Below are 23,893 nucleotides of genomic sequence, written 5' to 3'. Positions count from 1 at the left end.
AAGCTCTCCTCTAAAACACGCGGCTGCTGCTATTAAATGTGCGAGCAGGTAATACTGGGGCAGCTTAATCCTGAAGCCATCTCAGGCCTCTTCAATCCATTTACAGTCACCCCTGCCCCTTCAGCTCACTCTTGCAGCTTTCTCCTTTCTCTCTTTGAGTACCCTTTTCTTTTTTCTCTTCCTCTGTCTTTCCCACATGAGGCTTTTGCTCGGAGTAAATGCTTGAGGCAGAAAAATAAGTGCCTGCAATAAAAAAAAAATTCCGTTACCCAGCACCGGAAACCACCAGCTCAAATTAAGCACTGACTTTACTAACACGTAGGTGACTTCGTGAATCGGGCTCAAAGTGTGGCAGCGGAAAGGGGATGGAGTCAAGAGGGGCGGAGTGGAGTGAAACCTAATTTATACATTTATTTGTTAAAAACTATGCCACAAAGAAATTAACATCAAGGACAAATGTGACAGTAAGTCTGTTCTGGCTTAATTTAATTGGTACAAAGAGCCTGCATTTTATATATCTTATGAGGCTAAGGTACCTGCTGCAAAGTCCTTTGTGCTTGCAGCACTTTTCTAGGATAATAAGAATGGTGACCTAACACTGGTGTTTATTGCACTTGCTGGGGAGATCTATGTTTTGTCTAGTAACAGCTTTAAACTCATAAAGTAGCGTAGAGGTTTAATGTGCCTGCTGCAAAGAACAAAGTAAATTATGCAGGTCACAGAGTTGTATTTTACTTAGATAGGTAAGTGGGTTACTGCTTTTGACACAGATGATTTTCTTACTTGCAGTTCATAAGTTGCAATCTTTCTAATATAGCACAGTAAACTATGAATCAGCATCAAGATACCGTATTCTAACTTTAAGGCTTGGATTCAGAACCTTATTGTTTTTTTTCCTCAATCTATTGTTAGTCTGAGGTTGCTAACAAGCCCTCTTCTGGATAGTACCAATGTCTTATGAGTGTCAACAGCCTCAACCACTGTGCTACGTTATCCTGACTTTGTGTATCTCTGGACCACCCACTCTTAACATATAATATCTACCAGTAAGACTACATGTGACATCTAGACCTTGTTGCCCTCATCATCGTATGTAACATCCTGTAAATTGTTTTACAAACTTGTATGATTTATTGTTTCTGTCTAATGTGTGTGTGTGTGACATAAAGTGCACTGACACCCTATATTCAGGTGAGCATCACTATAAAATAATTAAAGACAAATTAGTAAGTGCTATTTAAACCATTATTTGTGTAATTACACATACAGAGCCATACACCCAACATTCTTAAAGCACTTGCATATTTCTTATAAGCTGGTGTTGCACAAAGTTAAAAACCTGTCTCAAAATTGTAGTTCCTATCAAGTTGTTTTGGAGTAATAAGCTGTGTGCCTTGTTTTCCTCCATTGCATTTGCACTTAGGTGTTAGGCTCCAGGTAGCTTCTATCCAGGATGACACTTGAGCAAAAGGAGGCCTGATGGCCCTTTAAGAGAGGCCTGTTGTTTTGGGCCCATCTGAAGTGAGAATAAGAAAAAAACCCTCACTGCCTAAAGGTTGCTGTTAGTGACAGTGTTGGTTTAAGGGTTTTGGGGCTCTATGGTAAGACATATTGTGGGGCCACTGTGTGGAACAAATTCATTTTATCACACATTTCATGCCAACTCAAGACCACATGATGCCAAACAGTACTAAAATGCATGTTAAACTTTAACTGGGTCAAACAAAACAGTTGAAACATATGTTACCCAGAACCCAAAAAACCTTTAAGAACACACAGGATACAGAGACAGTTTCAAAAGGAGAGGGGTTTGGATAGAGAAATAGAATAGACAGAGATCAAATAGAAAGGAAGTTCACTTTCCCGGGGAAGCAGTGAAAAGTGCGTTCTTTCGGCCATTAACCACTTTGCCCATGTCTTAAAATATCTCTGGCTAAATTCAAAAAGATATATTCATTACACAAATTACAGCCATTGTGTTTTTTTGTGAATATAATGACACTGCTCAGCTGCTACTAGAGGTTACAAAGTTTCCTCCTCCCTCAATCTAGGACTATAAGAGATGTCACCACTGTAGCATCCTCCCCAGCTCAGAAGCATGCAAATAATCACAGTGCACGAGGAGCTCTGTAGCTGACATCTTTATTCCTTTTCATACAATGACACACTGCACTCTGATTTTGTCATAGCTGTTAATAACCACACCTTAACACCTCCCAACAAATTAAGTAATTCCTCTATTGAGTCTGCCTAGAACCGCAAGGGTCCTAGCGCACATAGTCTCACAGCACTACAACCAGTTAAAATCTGGAGAACTCAAGTAAGGTATGAGCTTAGGTTGGCATCCAATTCTGCTGTTGAGGGTAGCTCCATGAGCATCTACCAAATGCCCCCTTCCATTTTTTCTCTCTCCCCATTGTTACCCTCAACCCTTCAATATTCGCAGCTCAGTACACTGTCCCCAGGGCCACCACCAGAGAGGGGCAGAAGTGGCCTCAGGCATTATGGCTCTCTTATATGAAGAGACAAGATGCTACTCATGTGCAAATCTATTTTTAGAAATATAAAGAAAGCCTACTGTTTTCCAGTTAATTAATGCAAGGCAGTTAACATCCCTAGATAGTGGATGCTATAAATGTGTATTATTTCCCCGGGAACATATTTTATTAAATTGAGTTATACTTATGGACAGGTGCTTGTGCCACCTGACATAAACACCCCGGGCCTTGCAAAAATGGCCAGATCTCATGTCAGAGGCCCCAAGCTCCATTCCTGGCCTTGCCCACTGGCGTTCCTGCTGATTCCACCCACTCTATGTCCTATTCAGAGCTTTGAAAGGCCTTCTGCTCATAATCTCACATATCATTATCTCTTTCTGTGCACACCACTCTGCTACTCAATGGATCCAGATTCATAGTTAACAAACTCAGGAAATAGTATAAATGATATAAGCATTGACATTTTTATCAGGTAAACCATGCTAGCGTGCCTGGTCCTTAGTAAGTAAACTTACAAGGGGACGCGTATAGGTCGATGAACCATTTGAATCGCATGGAGTATCCTAGTCATGCAGTGAATACTGAATCAATAATCAACATCAATAATCAAGAAACATTCTATGGAAAAACAACTCTTAACCATCTACACATGAATAACCACAACTCGGAAAAGGAGTTAATCAAGTTTTATTTCCCTATTGGTTACAATACTAACTCATTTGTTAGCTCAATCTTTATTCGATCATTTCAAATTATTAATTTATTCATTAAAATGCAAATGACATAATCAATCAGAATGTGAAGAAAAACATATGCTTGAATAAAAGCCAATAAAGATTTCAACATCAATAGCAGAGTTCAGCAAATAGCTCATCAGTCATTTGTCACTGTCAACTTCACCCCCAGGAAGACTACCTAACCAAGATTAGAATCAGCGTGTGGGGCTTCATGCAAAACAATTTAGAGAAAAACATGAATTTTGGAAAACATCTTTCTAAGTGAAAATCTATAAAACAGCGCAGTTGGTACCTAGAAGAAAAGGCCCGAGTTAGTCAGTCACATTTTCATAACTACCTATCCACAGAATGGATCAGCAACAAAGTCAGTCTTCGTCTTCAGGTCATCAAAATTGATCAGCTACGCATCAAGCTCACAGAGTTTGAGCTCAACAACAGAATCTCGAACGGCGTCTTCTGACGTCATCAATTCTCCCCTAGCATCTCTAGTTTAAGCCCCTTGTCGTGACTTTTTATTAGGGTCTCCCACTCCATCCACCTAATTCCCCATTGGTCAGTCAGTCAGCAGAAATGAGTTTAACCTATAGTATTTGTTTACCAAATCTACAAATTTCAATATTTAGTCCTTTCACAAGATGTGGATTGGTTCGCCATACGATGTCCTCATCATCTGGCTCTTCAGGTATCAAAATCGTTGCATGTTCCTCTTCAGTTAGTGCCTCTATTGTTCAAGTCCTGGGAAAGTACATTAAGCCTACTCTACACATAATTGTATCAAATTGTCTTCATCATCTCCTGTCTGCCGGTACACTGCAGAAAATTATAGCTAAGCAATTTTAACATCGGGCGGTTCGGGGTCAGGTTACGCATCCAGTTTCTTGCAAAGCGTTCAGTGATTCAGCTCTTCGTATGCGAGGCCTAAGAAGACTAGGCCTTTATTTCAGCTAAGTTAGCACTGCGAGTTAATGTAAGAAATAGGTTATACATCTCATTATGACATATTACTACAATATTCTTATATATTTTCATTATTTCACACAGTATCAGTTATTTTAGTACAACAATGTATAAATGGCTGCCATGCCCAGAGGGCACATTTTCAATCGTGCACATTATTTTTCTACAATCAATATCTCTACAGCTTTTCATTATTTCAAACGCATAAACATAATTAATAATTTTCTAATTAGCATATTGGCTTCAACAACCACGGTACAGAAGGGTGTTCCACCAATATGCAAACCATACTTTCACGCTACAGAGAGATCCGAGGGCCCTGGATTACAAGTAGGCTGTCAGAAAGGGATCAATACATCTACACTCTCATCTCTCCAATGACTTCTACATGAAGTCAGAATTGCATATATATCAGCCTGTAGCACATAAAATGCAATTAATTTTAGCATTATGTACCAGTGGTAGAAACAGAACCCTGTGAAGTTGAACCCAGCTCAAGAGAGACTCAACCAAATTTAGTAATGCATGCTGAAATGCTCCTTCCTGGGCAATACACTCAAGATTTGGAGCGTCCTCCCAATGTACATTTGGGTGGACCCACTGGTCTCTTTCTTTAAGAAGCTATTCAAATACCACTTCCAACACTGTCACCCAAAATAGCTACATCTCTTTGTCCAGGATCATGCAACCATGACCTTCAACCTGAAAACGTTAGTTTACCCAGAACAATTTCCTAATCTGATCATATATTTTCTGTTATCTCATTTACAGGTTGTCTAGGAATGTAAGATTTTGTATGATGTAATAAGTATCCTATGAAAAACTTTCAGATACCTTATTGCTAGGTCTTGATTCGCTGTGCGAAAAATTCAAATATGTACATCACTCTGTGCCACAGGAAGGCAAACACTTGGGTTAGTGATTCTGCAATGCACATAGCAATTAACCAAGAAATAAAGATTAGAGGTACACAGTTGCAGAGTGATAACCACTTGAATGAGGATTTTTTTCAATGCAGGTGAGATACAGTTGTTAGTAATACACCTGGTTGTGTCTTGGACTGAGTGGTGTCTATTGTGTTTCTTCCAGTGAACCCAAAGTCCCATTGCTGTGGTGTCCATTGATTTCTTTAGGTTTGGCCGTCACTGGATCTGGGTTGAACCCACTGACTCACTATTCAGGTGTCCATTGGCTTCCAAAGGAAGCACGATCATCCTTTCTGAGCTGATTTCATTGACCCATTACTGTGTTGTCTATCATCTTCCTCAGTTTGGCTCATCACTGTATCTGGGTTGATGCTATAGACAAACTAGTTGGGTGTCTATTGACTCCTAGGCTGAGCCTTTATTTCTTCTTAATTGAACCAATAGAGCCATTCATTTAAAGATTATTTAATTCCTAGTATTGAGAAACCCTAGTCTTCAGACTGACCTATTGACTGACACCATTGTGTCTATTAACGTTCTGCGGCAAGGGAATCATTACCATAAACTCAACTCTATGGTATCTCTTACTTCTTCAACCTGCACCAACCTCTCTGAGGTTAATCCATAGACCCACTACTGTATTATCGGACTGTTTTTTAATTGTTTTGCCCATATGCCATTCATCACTTCAAATGGGGCCTGGAAGTGACCATACACTCTGCCAAATTAATCAATGGACTTCCACTCAGTAAGACAGCTCCCATTTTGAACCTAATAAATCAGGACTACAAACAAATGGAAAACAATCCTTAATAAAGATTCTCATGAAACTCAGAAGCCAAATTTCTTCTGCACCTGACTTAAACCCAACGTGTTAATAACAAAAGCTGAAATCAACTGACAATTGATCCCGCTGCTCTAGAATAAAGTATCTAAATGCATTTGATATACAGTATCCTCCACAGGATCTACATTCAGAAGTGATTTTGATTAATGAACTACCACAGCACCAGAAATTGACTGTTGCATTTAAAGTCAAAACAACCAATCTTGCGTTGGACTGAGAGTCAAATAAACACAAACTACGCAAAGAACTTTAACTCCCAACACATCAGGTTTTCAAATCTGCTATTGTAATTCAGGGAAGCACTCCATATCTAGGGCCATATTTATACTTTTTGATGCAAAACTGCGTCTATGCAGTTTTGCGTCCAAAAGTTTTATGCGGGTTAACGCCATTTCTTAGCGCCACTCGTGCATCAAATTTATACTTTGACGCACGGTGGCGCTAAGAACTGGTTAAAGTTTTTTTTTTTTACTCTAACCATTGGGCCGCGTTGTAAAGCAAAATGACGTTAACATAGGAAAAATGACTCTAATCCGGTTTGCGACACGGAAAATGTCGCAAACCGGATATGTGCCATTTTTCACCACAATAGCGTCACAAAGCAACGCAAACACAGCAAACAGTTCTAAGGAGCCCCTAAATGGATCCCAGAAGCTAGGAGAGAACCCTGGGAGACCTCAGTCTACCAGGAACCAGCTAGAAGGACACAGACAAGACCCAGGGGAGAGACAAAAAGAAAAGGAAGTGTTGTTTCAGTGCATAGGAGCATGAAATACTGGTCAGAGAGTCTTTATCACCTCTAAAGTGCCAATTGGGAGGAGAGAGGCAATTTGGCAACAAATTGTGGACAAGATAAACAGTGTGGCAGGGGTCAGGAGAACTGTCACCAAGTGTAAGAAATGCTGGCATGACTGCAAGCGCAGGACAAAGGAGAAGGCAACAAACAGGAAGGCACACTGCAGACTGGAGATGGGAGCCCAGTGCCGCAGGAGGCCCTGGACCAGATGGAGGAGATGAGTTGCAGCCGTCATCCCAGAGGAAATCGTCACAGGAATTGCAGGACAGCGCAGACTTTCAGGAAACAACACAGATGCAGGACAAGTTGCATGGGGGAACAAAATGCCTATATGTCAAGTGCAAGAAGGGGGAGGTACATACCTACTACACAATGCATGTCAGCCATGAAAATCAGGCAGCAGAAAGGGCAAAGGGTCATGGCACAGGTGCATGGTCTGTGCAGGGGTACCCAAGGTCACAGCATAAAACAACACCAACAACCTTTGCATGGGGGTACATCTCATGCCAAGGCTGCTGGAAAGACAAAGCCAGTCCACGAGGGTAGGGTAGAATGTAAAACTGGGCTGCTGTCACAGGATAGCTGGTATTGTCAGAATGTTAACTAGGGGACAATGCCCAGTCTGAGGCCATTGCCTCAAGCAGCATTTACCATTGACAACATTTGACACTACTATCTGTGCTGTGTGTGCTGGTCAATTAGGAAATGGCAATTAGGTGCCCATGGCATAAACACACTCACAGTTAGGGTTCTGGATGACTAAGTGATCAATCTCCTTCAATTCCTATCCAAGTGCAACTCCAACATCAGACACTGTCACTTACATTATGAAACACACAGCAGTAATCTCATACCCATGCTGCCCATTCCAGGGTCTACCCTGTGCCTGTGTTACAATAGCTGCAATGCCACCATGCAACATCTCAACTGTCATACTGCTAAGACAACAGCATTGAGGGGGAGGACATATGTGTGTAGCTAGTGAAACACACCTGCACAGTCATAAGAGGAAATGGAACTCTGTGAGGCCCATCAGAACAATGCAATGTAGCACACATGCGCAAACAGCAACATGACAAACTATCAATGCTGAAACCTGTATTGTGTCATGCCAGTGCAATACATGGTATGTGCTAGGTCTCAGCAACGTATGGGTGTATGTGAAATATCATAGACTGGGGCAGAGCCATATTGTTATGTGTGGTGCATGTGGCATCATCACACCAACACGCATTGCCAGGCCTCACCATGCTAATGGTAGCAGAGGGAGGGTTGAGTAGGACAAGAAGGTGGCAAGACACAATTTGGACAGAACCTACACCTAGAGGATGTGATGCAGACAATTTCCAACACTGCCCACACTACATGTGACATGCAGGTGGGGCATAGGCCTGTGGTAATGCAAATATTAATGACAGGAACAATGAACAGGAACCCAGATTACAGTGTTCCACCAATAAGTCAGTGACACCACATTACAACTGCCACAACAAAGACACACTAATTGTACAATATTTCATTGCAGAGGACGATGGCTCTCCTGTGCATCTGCCTGTCCTGGACTACCCTAATGACATGGATGACGAGCTGTTAACCATCAGCCAGGAAACCCTCCAAGATGTCCTGGGAACCCTCCACACCCCACCTCCAGTCACAAGGAGGAGCACAGATGTAGCAGCCATCCCAGAGGAATCACCCACCACCCCAATAGTATGACCTGCCAGCTCAAACACAGCTGAGGACTCTGATGACACTGGGACCACCTTTGAGAGGACAGTTTTGGGAGTTCAGCAGGAGCTGGCCAAGGAGGTGCGGGTGGGGATGCAAAATATGGCAGCCAGCCTTGGGGGGATGGGCATGTGCATAATGACATCCGCAGAACAGTCAGCAGCCATGCAAGTCCAACAATCCCTACTGCAAGGACTACAACAGTGTGTAAGGGACTTCACCACTGCAGTGAGGGAGTTGCCACAACACCTGGCCTCCCAAACCTTTCACTGCATGCATGACAACAATCAGGACTCCCTCAGGGAAGACATGGCTGCCTACCACAGGGTTGTTGCTGCCATTCTCAATAACCAGCAGCTCCTTCTTGCTGCAGTTATGCCCTTTATAGTTCCACAGTTGGCAGCTACTGGGAATTCAGAGTCCACGTCTCCAAACACTGAAGTGTGGGTGGACGACTCCTTTGCTGCAGGCACCTCTGCTCCTGCCCTTGTTAGCCCTGCTGCCCACAGTGAGGAGGCTATTGACCTTGTGAGAACTATCTCTGTGAGTCAGTCCGCTATTGTGAATGCCATCCAGGGACTGGCGACAAAACTCCAGCAGATGAATACGTTCCTGGAGGGCATTCACAGTGCAATGGCTGGCCTACAGAGATCTTTTCAGGCTCCCCCTCCACCTTCCTCTTCCCAGTACAAATCCCACCTTGCTAGACCCAGCTAAAGCACACAGACAGACTTGCATGCATCCACCTCAACAGACAAGGTAAGCACAGACAAAAACAAGCACCACAAGACACACCACCGGAACGCACACTAATAACATCTACCTGCAGACACAGCAACAGTCACAGCTTGCCCTGACATCCCGCCCCCCAGCATCATACACACGACATCTGGCACACTTACAGACACCATATCAACAGTCACTGATACAACCACCACACCCATCCTTCCTGGAGACACCACCCCAGCAGACCCTCAAACGTCCACCCCAGTCACCACACTTGCAGACACCAGACACACCTACATGCAGCACATCTACCATACCTGCAGTCATCACCCCAACAGACACCCACCTACCACTGCATTCCCCCACACCACCCCAGCCCAAAACACATAAACGCCCTCACTCATCCACCTAACAGACACCACCACACACAAGCACACCTCCCACAAACACATACCCAAAACATCCAAACCTACATGCCAGACTCCCTCAACCTCCAACTCCCAAACCCCCTTCCTCGTGTATCTAAAAAAAGTTTTCCTTTGTGGCCTTGCCCTTACCCCTGTTTACCCCGTGCCACTCCCAAAAAGGATAGTTTCCCTGCCTTCCACCTCCAAGGCCTCCCCTGCTCCCCTGCAAGCACCCAGGTTCCTCCCCCACCAAGAAGAAGGCCACCCCTCCCCAGAAGGCTCCCTGTCCCAAACCCAAATGCCCCCCTTAACCCCTTTTGATAAACCCTGAGGTGCCTGCCCCCTTGATGTCCCTACATGTAGAGGCTATATAGCAGTCAGGAGTTCAGTTGAGGCCCACTAGTGCGCCTTTTGGGCTACAGACTTTGGACTGGCCTACAGCCTTGGAGAAAAACTCTTTTAATAGACTTATTTATTATTAATGCCAACCAGTTGTTGTTTTTTTTAGACACACCTTTGTCCTGCATTTCCTTCCCTAGGTTTCTGTTGTCCCATGCTTACATTGTTGGTGTGCCTGTAGTTGTGTATGTTTGTGCTGCTTGCTGTTCCATGTTGTTTTTTTGCGGTTTGTGAGTTTGTGTGCAGTGCTGTTGTCCCCTAAGGTTAGGTTGTGTGTTATGTGTTGGGTATGTGTATGTAGCTGAAATGTTGGTGTCATGACAGTGTGTTGTGTTTGTAATTGTATGTGTTTCTTTTTGTTATGTGCGATGTGGGCATGTATGGTGTATGACTTGTCCCCTGATATGGCTAATGTCTACATGTGGTATGTGTGTTCTTGAATTTTGTCAGTGCAGACATGGAGTGTGCTGAACTGTGGTAGTTTGCTTTGCATTTGTGTGCGCCTGTATCTATTTAGGTGTGTGTCCCTCTGAGCTGGTTGAGATGGGGATGTCCCATGGAGTGTGAGTTGTGTGTGCTTTGTTGCCTTGCTCTTCACCCATTGTGTAACTGTGCATGGCAATTGGTGTTGGTATTGCTTGTCCCTGGGATCCAATTGTGGGCAGTTCCAGTTTGCATGTTTTGTTTAGCCTTGTTCAAAATGATGTGTGTTCCAGTGCAGCCTCCTTCCATGTATTGTCCTGCTGCCCCCATCGCAGCAATGCAGGTCTTGTTGTGGTGGTGCGCTTTGTGTCATTTGTCTATATGTCTCTGTGTGTATTGTGCGTGGCATTGTGCTTCCATTGTGCAATGTGTGTGTGTGTGTGATGTGTGTGTCGATTGAAGGGTTGTTTGATGGTGGTTTTGTGTGTTCCATGGCACATGGATGTATATGTGTGTTGTATGTTTGGGCAGTATATGGCCATGGCTGGGTGTGAGTGTGTTGAATGTATTTGTATGTGTGCAGTAGTTGTGTTGTGATTGCTGTGTATGTTGTGTGGTTTTCAGTGTCCCTGAGCCTGTTCTTTGTAGCCATTTGTACAAGTGTAGAATTGCCGTGAAGTGCTTGTGTGTGCTGGCTGAAGTGTGCGTGTTATGAATGTGTGGGTGTCCTTAGTGCACTATGTGAGTGTGTGTGTCTAGAGAGATAGGTGTAGCTGCTGCCGGTTGCCCCCCCATGAGGTGTTTGCCAGCAGCGTGCTGTTTTTAAAGGGTTAATGTTACAGGCAGGTGTGTGTGTACGTACGGTTGGTGTCGTCTACATTGATTCCGTTGTCTTTCGGAAAGCAGGAGCAGTGGCAGGACGCCGAGCAGTGGCTCCATGGCGGCTTCAAACGTGTATGGCTCTCTGCAGGTGAATGTCTCCATTTATGCTGTTCGTTTCCTCCTCTTGATACATGTTGATTGGACTGCCGCAGTCAAATTGTCAGTGTGCAACCTCCTAATACGTCTGGCGGAAATCTGGTCTCCGGCAGCCTGTTTGTGACTCAGATAGACCATGGCGGTCTGTGCTGCCTGGTGGCAGACCACTGGCAGTCTTCTGTTGCCTCCTCTGCCAAACTCATAATGTGGGGGTCCGCTCCACCAGCCTGTTGGCAGTTGGACTGCCACGCCAACATGGCTGTCCTCGGACCACCAAACTTGTAATCACCCCTTGATCTCTGTGTCCTGAAAATGAATTAAAAAAATTATGTAATTGAGCAGGTTGAGCACACCCCGACCCAAGAAGAACATATATGTGCGTCCCAAATGGTCCCCCCACTTTATTGTCTGGCCACAACATGACAACATACTGTAGCAGCACTTACAGGACTCTGAGGCATGGTCCCCCTTGAAATGCATTGTAGTGAATGCCAGTTTTTGACGGGTCACAGAAAAGGAGAACGTATAAATAGTGATAACAGATTTTAGTTACAATATAAATCAATTGCTACTGGTACCATACTAATTTTAGGAATTGTGAGGTGTTCTAATGTGATTTTACCCTATGAAAAATCCTTCTGCTGGTATTTCATGTTTGATAGAAAACAGTTTTCTCTTGATTTTTCCATAGAGGTTATGGAAAGTGCCCCAGAAGCTAAAATGATAGCATATTTTCTGTAAATTTACACTATCTTTCTCAGCCATGTGAGAATGAAATCTGACATTCTCAGTAAAACATGTATTTCCAACAGGAGCAGTCTGTCAGTTGTTTCCCTTGTGTTCTACTGCAGCCTCCCAGAGTGTTCTAAAGAACAACTAGAGCACTAACAGTCTTACTTATGACAAAAGCACACCTAAAGCCATCTTGATTGAATCAAACTGGTAAAACTTAAAACTTAAAAATTTAATTAAGAAAGGAACAAAATGAGGGAGTTAATTTTCTCATTGAAATTATGGTTAGTGCTGTAGAAAGAAAAAATATGACACGTTTTAAGTGAGTTCTCAAATATCTCCCTCTTCTATTTCATGACAACATTCTGACATGCGGACTGAAACATGCACTTTCAACACCAGCAGCAAACTGCTAGTTAACTTCCCTGTAATCAGCAGTTTTACTACAGCGTTCTAATGAGCAAGTAGAGTCCTAACATTCTGAATCTATTCCAGAAGTGTGACACATCTGAATGCCATCTTGATGAAATCAAAGTGGAAAACTGATAGCGTTTTCTACTGAGGATAGTGCAGTAAATGAGGAAATAAGGGGGCTTCATAACAAATAGGTCTTTCAAGATGGCCACCATAGAAAAACGAGCCCAAGTGTAGCACAAATATCTCCCAAATGTAGCCCAATTATAGCTCAAGGACAGAACTGTGCAACACACTGAGGGCTTCATTACGACTTTGGCGGGCCGACTGTCAGAACCCCAAAGCCGCGGGGATGAGGCCACCGTCAACCTGGCGGCCTCAACCCCCATCGTATTACAATGTTTCCACCGGCCTGACTGGCGGAAACATTGTGTTACAATGTTTCAGCCAGTCAGCCCAGTGGAAACAGTGCAGCAGCATTGGCCTTGACTCCCTTAAGGCAGCCAAGGCCAATGCACACACTAGCACATTTGGAATACGCATTGTCTGCAAAGCAGACAGTGCGCATTACAAGGGTGCTGCCATGGGGGCCAATGCACTGCCCACAACATGGTCGTGGGCAGTGCAGGGGCCCTCTGGGGCCCCAGCATTGGCTTTTGGCCAGCCTTTTCATGGCAGTGAACCCGCCATGGAAAGGCTGGTGGAAAGTGAAATTGTGATCAGCACGGCGGTGCTGCCAGGGGCACTACCTTGGCTGACCACGACTTTGACCACCACCACCCCATCGGGATCCGTTATCCCGGAGGTGGTGGCAGTCTCCTGGCAGTCCGACCCCCAGAGTTGTAATCTGGTGGTCGGTCCCCTAGGAGTGTGGCGGTCCAACTGTTACCGCAAGTCTGAAAACCTCCAAACTCATAATGAGTCTCTTAATTTTTGTTTTTTTCCAGTTTTATATACATCAGGCTTGACCTGGAGTGCTTTACATGAGCATCAGTTACATTACCCAAGGACACATTCATTTTGATTTTAGTTATGGGAAGATTAAGGGATTTGCCCAGAATCATAGGATGTCGAGCTGATGCCGAAACTCAAACCTGGTTCCCCAGTTGCAAAGTCTGCAGCTCTGGCCGTAAACCCCAAATCCTCTCCCCAAAGTGTAACATATAAACAAGTGATAAACTGGATAAAGTAACATAAAAATAGCAAGTATTTTAAAAGTGCTTTGTCACTATTTGAGAACTCAGAAAATACTTCCTCATTTTAGTTTTTTAGAGCACTAAGCATAATTTCTATGGGAAAAAGTCTGTCTCATCTGTTTTAATTTCTAAAGGAAATGCTTCAGGTATCATAGTTTTGAATACATTAAGATGATGTCAGGCATGGCACAATTTTGTAATAAACATAGAATGTTAGCAATATATTTGTTCATTAGAATACTGTGGAAAGGCAGATGTTAGGGGCACAAACTCAGATAATTGAGGACAGCTAGGAGGGTGCAGAGGGGACAAGTTGACCATGCTGGGCAGGTGGGAGGGGCTCCTGCGGGCCATGGAGGGGAAAGTGGGACAGGGGAAAAAAACCAACCATACTGAACAGGCAAGAGAGACTGTTGCAATATGTTTTGCGATGTTTTAAGCCAAAAAGGGCTTTATTTTACCCGTCTCCTGCCTAAAATCTCCTGTTTTTCATTGTAAGTTAATGGGGAAAGTCGATTCCCCAGGTTTGTTATTCAACATTTCCTTCTTACCAAGTTCAAAATGTTGGCAAGTATGGTAAATTGGATCACGGAAGGCAGGAGGAATGATAACCAGCCTATCATAGGAGTTTTAGATCTACAGATCCATATATTCTATTGAGTATTGTTTGAAGTACTAGGCTGGTGAATGGTGTGAGGAATTTTGGCTCCTATAGCTTTATTTGTGCAGATAGAATTGTCTTTAAAGTACCTGGGGTAATAAATATTGTCAAAAGTCCCCAAAAATATTTTGGGCTACTATGGCCATGAAAATGTATCTGAGCTTTAATAATATTGTATAACAAATAATCGTATTGAGGGTACATGATGCATTTTGGCTGTCATTGTTGATAGCTGTATTGTTATAATTGTTTTGTAAAGTGACAGGGTGAGTATCATGTTGAATTTCTAACAAAAGTCTATGATGTTATACAATGGACTTTTTCCATGAAAATTTGTTTAATAATCTGTGGGTTTAGCACTGAATTGTATTATGATTTACATATTTAGCACATTTGGGTGAAGTAAAGTCTGTCTGCTGTGTCAATAATAGAAGTAGTTCTTTAAAAATCCAGCTCAAACTAATATTTGTCAAGTGATCAAGATAATGGTGGTCATTCTGACCCTGGCGGTCTTTGACCGCCAGGGCGGAGGACCGCGGGAGCACCGCCGACAGGCCGGCGGTGCTCCAATGGGGATTCCGACCGCGGCGGTAAAGCCGCGGTCGGACCGGCACCACTGGCGGGGTCCCGCCAGTGTACCGCGGCCCCATTGAATCCTCCGCGGCGGCGCAGCTTGCTGCACCGCCGCGGGGATTCCGACCCCCCCTACCGCCATCCAGATCCCAGCGGTCGGACCGCCGAGATCCGGATGGCGGTAGGGGGGGTCGCGGGGCCCCTGGGGGCCCCTGCAGTGCCCATGCCACTGGCATGGGCATTGCAGGGGCCCCCGTAAGAGGGCCCCTACAAGTATTTCACTGTCTGCTGCGCAGACAGTGAAATACGCGACGGGTGCAACTGCACCCGTCGCACAGCTTCCACTCCGCCGGCTCGATTCCGAGCCGGCTTCCTCGTGGAAGCCTCTTTCCCGCTGGGCTGGCTGGCGGTCTGAAGGCGACCGCCCGCCAGCCCATCGGGAAAGTCAGAATTACCGCCGCGGTCTTTCGACCGCGGAACGGTAACCTGACGGCGGGACTTTGGCGGGCGGCCTCCGCCGCCCGCCAAGGTCAGAATGAGGGCCAATGTTGGTTATAACGTGTTGTGTTTCATTATATCTGCCAATTAAAACTACCACCAAAGTAACTCCATTGGTGTTGGCTTGTTTTTCCCAATTGATGCAAAGGTATTGGGGTACAGAGCAATAGTTTTGTGGTGTCAAATTTATCGTAGACACAAACAGCTTGCACTCCAAGGCTGAATTCCAAAATTAGGTTTTTATTGGCAACACTTTTCGAGCTCAATGAAATCTTCCTCACAGCCACATACAACAAATGTGCACTATCCCCCATAAAATGTGCTACCTTGAACACAGTGAAAATAGAGAAAAGGTGTCCTTCAAGTCGTGCTGGGTCAAGGTATAAACAGAAGAGAGATTTAATTGCTACACTAATTTGTCACATTTCACTGTCATGCTCATCTCATAATATTGAATAAATTAAATAACAGCGCATTCGCACAAATCAACAACAAAATGAATAATTTTGGTGAAAATTAAATATAAACTTCCAATAATGGCCAAGTGGCCAGACAATTCGCCCCCAGATGGTACTCATAGAAATGTGAACTAAATATTCAAAATTTGCACAAAAAAATCAAGCCCAAGTGGCCGAACATACTACAGGTTGTCTCAAAGGGCAGGAAAAACTTATAACTCAAAAAATGTGTATCATCTGTGCCACTCCCAATATTAAGAAACCCAGTAAAAAAGTGCACAAAATAAATCTAAAATACAAGAGCATAACAGGACTCCTTAGCACGCAACATCTACTCACACAAGATTTAACAACCACTAATGACCCAAGCAGCTGAGACTCACATGTTATTAATTGTCCAAACAACATGTTGTGCAGCATGACTAGAATACCAACATCAGTATCTCACAAAAGGCAAGAAATAAGAGACAAAGAGAAGATGTGCATATTCAAAAATGCCAGTCCTTGACATATACTATCACATTAGCCAATATAGACATGAAGCTGTTCGTTCAGGTTCAACCTTTTTGACTGCTTGGTATTCAGGTGAGTTATATATTCAGATTCCAGGTTTCGTAATCTCTTCTCTCTGTCGCCTCCTTGTGATGTCATAGTTACCCTGCAAATTCCAAAGAAAGAAAGGGTTTCAGGATTTTGTGAATGTTCCTATTGCCCAATGTCTAGCCACGGGTAAAACTGATCACAGTTCTTAATTGCCCGGAGGTGCTCAAGAATCCTTTTCCTCACAGGGAATGTAGTGCTTCCTATGTACATAGAACCACAAGGACAAACCAACGCATATATACAATAATCACTACTGCACGTGATTAATTTGTTGATCCGCCCAGGTCTGCCAGTTGGCAATGGATAGGTCTTGACATTCTTGCTCCCTTCAGAAGCTTTACAGTTCCCTGCACTTGTAAAAATCATTCTGTTCACTTAACCAACCCCCTCGCTTCAATTGTGTATTCACATAACTGTGGACTAAAATATCACTCATGGACTTAGACTTCCTGTAACTGACTAAGGGGTGACTTGACATTATCTGACCTATAACAGTATCTGATCTGACCAGGTGCCAACGTTTAGAGATCATACTCCTAATCTTAGATGATTCAGCATTAGAAGTGGTAATCAATCTCACAGGTCAGGCATTTTCCTGTGACCGAACTCTCTTTACCGAGAGGGCATCCCTGGACTGAAAAGCGGCTTTCTCCTTAGCCGTCTTTAGGACTTGGCAGGGATAACATCTAGCCCTGAATCGCCTACTCATACTAGTCTGTTCAACTTGGTATGACTGTGCCTCACTGCAATTCCGCTTGGACCTTAGAAATTCCCCATAGGGGATGCTCCATTTCAACTTATCAGGATGGTGGCTTGCCAGCTGTCTCCCTTCTAAGCAGTGACATATGTTCTATCCCTTCCTTGATCTCTACATGTATGTCAAGCAACTCAATTTTCCTCTCACGGATTCTATGTGTAAAAGCTGGATTGAGGTTCTAGGAAACTACCATTGGCTGATATTATGGGTCTACCTGGTGGGTTTACTTTATTCTTATGTATTTTCGGCAACATGTACAACATGTACAAACATGGCGCGACAGGTTTCTGCACATAAAGACATTGAAATTCTTCCATATTCAAAAGATCTTTCTCTTACCTAACAGGGAATGGTACCCAAAGATTGTATGTTTGTAAGCCTCAAGAGCGGTGAGTTCATAATCCCCTGACCTCAGATGTTGTCTCTCTGCCTCCTGTATAAACATTTGAACATCACACTGCACAGCGTTAGTTGGATTAATGTATAGTAATGAAAATTACTATATGTTAAAAAAGACATAGAAATTCACTGAAAAAAACAAATGTTACAGAAACGGTATAGTTAGGATTTTTTTTTTTTTAAACATTGAAATTCACTTTAAAAAACAAAGGTTACAGGGACATTATAGTTAGGCTCTATAACTCTCGCCACGCCAGGCACAGTTTTTTGTAAAAAAAAAGATGTCAGGCGTGCCCTAATGTTTGGGGAAATTAGCACAAGTTCTAGTTACCTTAGGACACAAGCTATAGTTACTTGAGATAATTCTAACTATAGCAGATAAACTTCTACGATTTTAAACGTTTAAAATGTGAGCCTAACTATAACGTCCCTGTAACCTTTGTTTTTTTAAGTGAATTTCTATGTTTTGTTATTTCTTTTTCATAACCATAATGTCACTGTAACCTTTGAATTTTTTGTGAATATCTATGGGTTTTTTCATTACGATACGTTAATACAACCACCACCACATGGCTGAGGTTGGCCTGAAGGGGCTGGCCTGAGGCCAGACTCTACGGCCAACCCCTATAACAACCCAATCCAACATGCCCCTCCTCAGGTCGATCTTAGCCCCGGGAACCCCATCCCCAGGGCGTGGCCTAATTATTATTATTTTTTGGGGGGGAAGAGCAGCATGCCCCCCCTCCCTGCGGCTGAGATCCCTGTGTCATGCTTTGTGACCTGGGTGCACCCCAGAGCACCCAATCACAATGCTGGGTACTGTGGTTGGAGCCTGAAGGCCCCCCCATGGTCCCAGCTGGCTCCCAGCCTCCTGCAGAAGCCAGCATTTCTGTCACACAGAGAGAGCTGCTAAAATAGTTTCCTCTGCTCCAGCAAACAGCTATCAGTAGCCAACTCTGGGGAGAGCTGCTAAAACAGTTTCCTCTGCCTCCCTGTCTGAATCTCTGCGGGCAGGGAGAAAGAGGAAATCTCTGTTTCTTAGTGATGAAGAGCTGTTTGACAGCTCTCCCTTTCTGTAAGCAGAGTGTTTGCTGTGCCTTGGCAGCTGCTGTCAAAGGTTCGGTCAAGCTACAACAGACAGCTATGTCCCAGCTATGTCCCATGGGTGGGCACCCTGTGACATAGCAATTGCTGACCCTGGGGGTGGCGGTCCCCTGGGCCATCATTGGCTCCTTGAGTGGGGCCGTGCAGCCCCCCCTGTAACAATCTATATAGCCCCTGGGGGTGGTGGTCCAAAACTGAATCACTTTCATTTTTGAAATATTTGCCCCAGGGCTGTGGAGGGGGCACGTGGCCCCTCTGCACACAATTTAAAAAATGCACCAGGCAGGTGGCATGGTTTTGTGCAAATAGATTTAGAACCTAACTATAATGTTCCTGTAGCCTTTGTTTTTTAAGTGTATTTCTATGTTTTTTTTATTCTATTTCTTGAATTTTATGTCCCTTTGGTTTTTTTCAGTGAATTGCTATGGTGTTTTTTAAAGTAAAGTAATTTGAATTATTATACATTAATCCAACCACTGCTACACATGGCCTTTTGCCCTGTGCAGTGGGGGCTGGCTGCAGGGCCTGGCCTGCAGCCTGGTACAGTAGCCAACCCCCCAGCACCACCCAACCCCGTGCCGCACACGGCCGAAGGGCCTGTCTGTCTGGGTGTGAGAATAAGTGTGAGAGGGAGTCTCTAGTTGTGAGAGTGGCTGTGAGTGTCTGTGTGGGTCAGTTAGTGGGTGTGTGAGAGTCTGAGTGGGTCTGTGAGTTGGTGCGTGAATGTCTGAGAGGTTCTGTGAGTGGATGCATGAGTGTCTAAGTGGGTCAGTGAGTGGGTGCATGAGTGTGAGTGGGTTTGTTCGTGGATGCGTCAGTGTCTGAGTGGGTCTGTGAGTGGGTATTTCAGTGTCTAAGTGGGTCTGTTACTGGGTGCATGATTGTTTAAGTAGGTCTAAGAGTGGGTGCTTGGGTTTCTGAATGGTTGTCTGATTGCATGTGTGAGTGGGTGTGTGAGTGTCTGTGTGGGTGTGCCAGTAGCTGTGTGAGTGACTCAGTCACAAAGAACCCTTGCCTGCCCCTTTATCCAACAAGAGTCCACAGTTTTGCACAAAATATCTACCCAAGTGGAGTTCTTTCTGACTCCTTAGGTAAATGTCCAGTATGTATTCTACACTACAGCTGTGTAATGGACCACAAGGAAATGTCATCAGTGACCTTGTGTGCACTTTGGCAATATGATTGTTTTTGGTGCGTCATTATCCAGAAATCTGTGATAACATGAATCCTCCTATAGAGAGGCCAACAAGACTACAAAGACGTACCTCTCCAGCAAACCAGGGTCCTTCCTCTTATCCATATGACTTAAGTGCTTCTTTGTTTTGTGGGGATGTCCTCATAATATGGGTTTACTGGGAGAGGGAGGCCACATGACCCCTCTCCCCAGGCCAGTTTCTCAGCTAAGGCCCAGCCTTCACAAATATTATATATTAGTGGGGGCTGGGGCTTGAGTAATAATTAACTTGGACCACAGGAGTGAATTCAGAACCTACCTATAACATACCTGTAACCTTTAGGTTTTCCAGAGAATTTCTAAGTTTTTTTAATATCAAGTAATATTAAATTACCTGACATCTAACCGTCACTGCTCATGGCCTTCAGGCGTGCGCAGCAGGGGTTGGCTGAAGGGCCTGTACTGTAGGCATCCAACCATCTGCATGCACAACCTTTGTGTGTAGTGGGATTGGCCGCAGGGCCTAGCCTCTAGCCAGACCCTGCGTCCAACCCCCCATATGCATCCAACCCCGCGCCATGCATGGCCTTCAGCCATGTATGGAAGGGTTTGGTCACAAGCGTTTTCTCAATGTAGAATTGCAGTAAAAACACCCTTACCTTGCCATGAATAAGTTCAATACATTAGAAGGGTTTGACAGTGGGCAGGAAAACAGATGAAAAGTCAGCTCCCAGAGAGCGTAAGCAGTTTTCCTGCTCCCACCCGCTGGGAGCAGAATCACAGTTTGCTCTTGCAGCTCCTGCCAAGTGACAGCAAACAACTGTATCTCGAGGGTGGGTACCTCGGGTCATAGGGAGCTGACCCTGAAGGGTGTCTGTCCCCAGCACCATTGATGGCTCTCAGAGGGGTACCACATGCCCCCCCTCTTCTTTCTATACCACAGGGCCAGCCCCAGGGAGGGGAGCTGCATGGCCTCCCTGACTAAATATTGGCCATGAGAGGTGGTGGTCCCCAGGCTGAATATCGCCCCTCCCCCTTTAATGAGTACTGTGCCCCGGGGAGGTGGGGTCCCTTGGGCCTCAAAAGGCCTATGTAGTCCCAGCATAATTCTTGAAATAAAGCCCCAGGGATATGGTGGCCCCTGGGGCCCAAACTGGCCCTGTGGAGGCAGCACTCACTGCCTCCCCACTTTTTATATTGAAATATGGCCCCAGGGCCTGGCCCACCTGAGAGCTGAAATAGAAACAAGTGTGGGAGACCACGCTTGTATTTAAAAAAGTTCCCAGATCCAAGGATCCTCTATGTTTTTGCTGGAAAATGTTTTCAAAAATGCTTTTTGGTCCTTGTGGGGTCCCTGGGGGGGCATTTCTACCTTGCGCCTTTTTATTTATTTTTAATTGTATTTTTCAGACTAAAGCTGAGTCCAAGCCCCAAAATGGCTACCAACACTTCCTAGTTTAAGTGTTGACAGCCAATCAGATAACAGCACAAAACCTGTCGAATTTGCAGAGATTCCGAGTCCTTATAGATCTATATTTTTAACACTTTAAATTTCTCCAAAACTACTGAATGGATTTACATCAAATAACAAAAAAAAACACTTTCTGAACCACAAGCTACCTCTCTGCCAAATTTGGTGTAATTTCGGCCAATGGTATGGGCTGTAGTCATTTCTAGAAATCCCTACGGAATTGCATGGGGAAAAAACATTTTGGGAAATGCCCTTTTTCTGAGGCCCTGCTTGGCCAGTCGCCCTGAAACTGACAGCAGCTGCAGTGAGTGGTGCACTAGTTTTAAACATTTTGGGAAAATTCAACTCCGTCTAGCACTGGTGCACAGCACAATAATAATCTTATAAGATTATTTCCTCTTTCTATGGGTGATGCAGAATGCATCACATATAGAAAAAAGAAGTAACGAGGAGATATCCCTCCTTGTTACACCTCATTGGGGAAAGCATAGCATTTTGACACATTCCCAGGTTTATTAGCTTTTGTAAATCTGAGAATGCGCAATATCCTTTGATGGATGCACGGTAACTCCCATGGAATGCCTCACAAAGGAAGTATAATGCAGCACACCACATGGGGCTGAGTTGTGTTACATTTTCTTTACTAAGCCACGCAAGGCAACTCAAGTTAGCCCTTGCCTGGCTTAGTGAATACCAAATAACATTTTGCTTCAAGGCTGCACCAAAAAAGTAGTGCGACCAGAGTGCAACATGTTAGTAAATCTGGGCTTTGAACCAGAAATTCCACACCCTGCCAAGTTTAGTAACCCACAGTGTATTAAAGTGCAATGTTTGCAATTCTTCATGTTAAATTTCCTTACTGGAAAACCAAGCACCCTAAAACCTGTTATACTGTGACCATTGTTTCTGGCCAAGAGTGCATAATAATACACAATTATCAATGGCAAATTGGCTTTTTCTAAAACACACTGGGCCAGTTGCCAGTTAGACCAACCACGCTTTAAACATGTTTAGTACATTTTTGAATATCTTTTGCCCCAAATGATGTTTTAGAAAAGTAGTGCCAAAGATACAGTTCAATAACAATTAGTTTAGTTATTGTTCTTTTCACCCTGCATTCCTCTTAACGTTATCTGCTCTACAAGCTTTTTGCTGACTATCCCAACTTGCTTCTGCAACTGTTCTATTCTCATATTTGTCTCTGTTTCTGATGAGCCATATGTTCCCAAACATTAAGCACTTCAAATTATGTGGGTCTCATAGGGGGTTTCATCTCCTAAAGTACACGCCTCAAGTTTTCAAAGACTCTCAGATTAAATGTTTCATAGCGAGGAAATTCTAATGCTTCTTCTTTCTCTGTAATCTTATGCCATTGCTCAAGCCACAAACATGCATGAAGACATTTTTCTGACAACACTTAATGACCTGGAGTACCTTTGGGTGGGGTCTTTATACCCTCTCTAAATGGGATAAATACATCTCTCAATGCACTTTTCAGTGCGTTAAAGAACTTCATTTTCAGTCAAATTCAGTAGTACATAATAATCTTTTCATATGAATCAGGAAGTAACTCTGCTCCCATAATTCTCTTCTTCAATATTGTTAACCAATAGCAATGCAGCACTGTCCACCAATACCAGCACAGCGCAAGATGATGTAAATCTTACTCCTCTCAGCAACTCACTCGCCTTTGCAATTGGTTCTCACACAATTGCTTTTCCCTCACTTAATACAAAATATTGCAAGCAAAAAACCAACAACCTGTCTGCTCACTGCAGGATAGGGTAACCAAACACTTTAAAGCAGTATGGTGATACACTTTCCAGCTATGCTTTTGCAATTACACAACGAGTAAGACTTGACAAGCAAACCTCACGCCAGTTGATACAGATCATGCATGTGCACTCAGGATTCACTTAATACCAACCAACCGTCATTTACACAAGGAAAACCATTGGCACTGTTGATTACATTTCACAACAAGCAGCTTACACTGTAGACAATAAATTAACCAACTGTCTTCTACACATGTGCATTATTCCGGGATCTTAGGCCACAGAAGACCCATTTAACAATAACCATGGATTGTAGCAACAAGTGCCACACCACACACATGTAAGAACTCCACAAAATACTTTATAACATCTTACTTTCCCACAATCTCAGCCCAAAGCAACACAAGGGCAAGCTCTATTAATACCTACACATTCACTACAAAAGAACAACTCTGAAATATCATCAATTTTCAGAACCGACCATGGGACATAGACTTTCATTGTGGGCAATTCGCATCACAAACATTTGGGGGACCCCTAACACTATGCCAAACTATGGCTTCCCCCTCATGGGAGAAACCATACCTCTGCTACCAGATTAGCTGGAGCATTTTCCTATTTAGGATTATGCTCTAATCAGGGTCAGTAAATCATTT

The 23,893-nt window shown here is 43.9% G+C and overlaps 1 protein-coding gene across 1 annotated transcript in view; it reads left to right on the top strand.

Annotated features, from left to right (window-relative positions):
- The window catches only part of LOC138304157 (programmed cell death 1 ligand 1-like), a 220,068-nt gene that overhangs the window by 893 nt on the left and 195,282 nt on the right, over positions 1 to 23,893 (top strand). The gene's annotated exons all lie outside the window — the stretch shown is intronic.

Source organism: Pleurodeles waltl, chromosome 7, assembly GCF_031143425.1.
Source record: "Pleurodeles waltl isolate 20211129_DDA chromosome 7, aPleWal1.hap1.20221129, whole genome shotgun sequence".
Taxonomy (NCBI): Eukaryota; Metazoa; Chordata; class Amphibia; order Caudata; family Salamandridae; genus Pleurodeles; species Pleurodeles waltl.
This window is presented reverse-complemented; position numbering and strand designations above follow the sequence as displayed.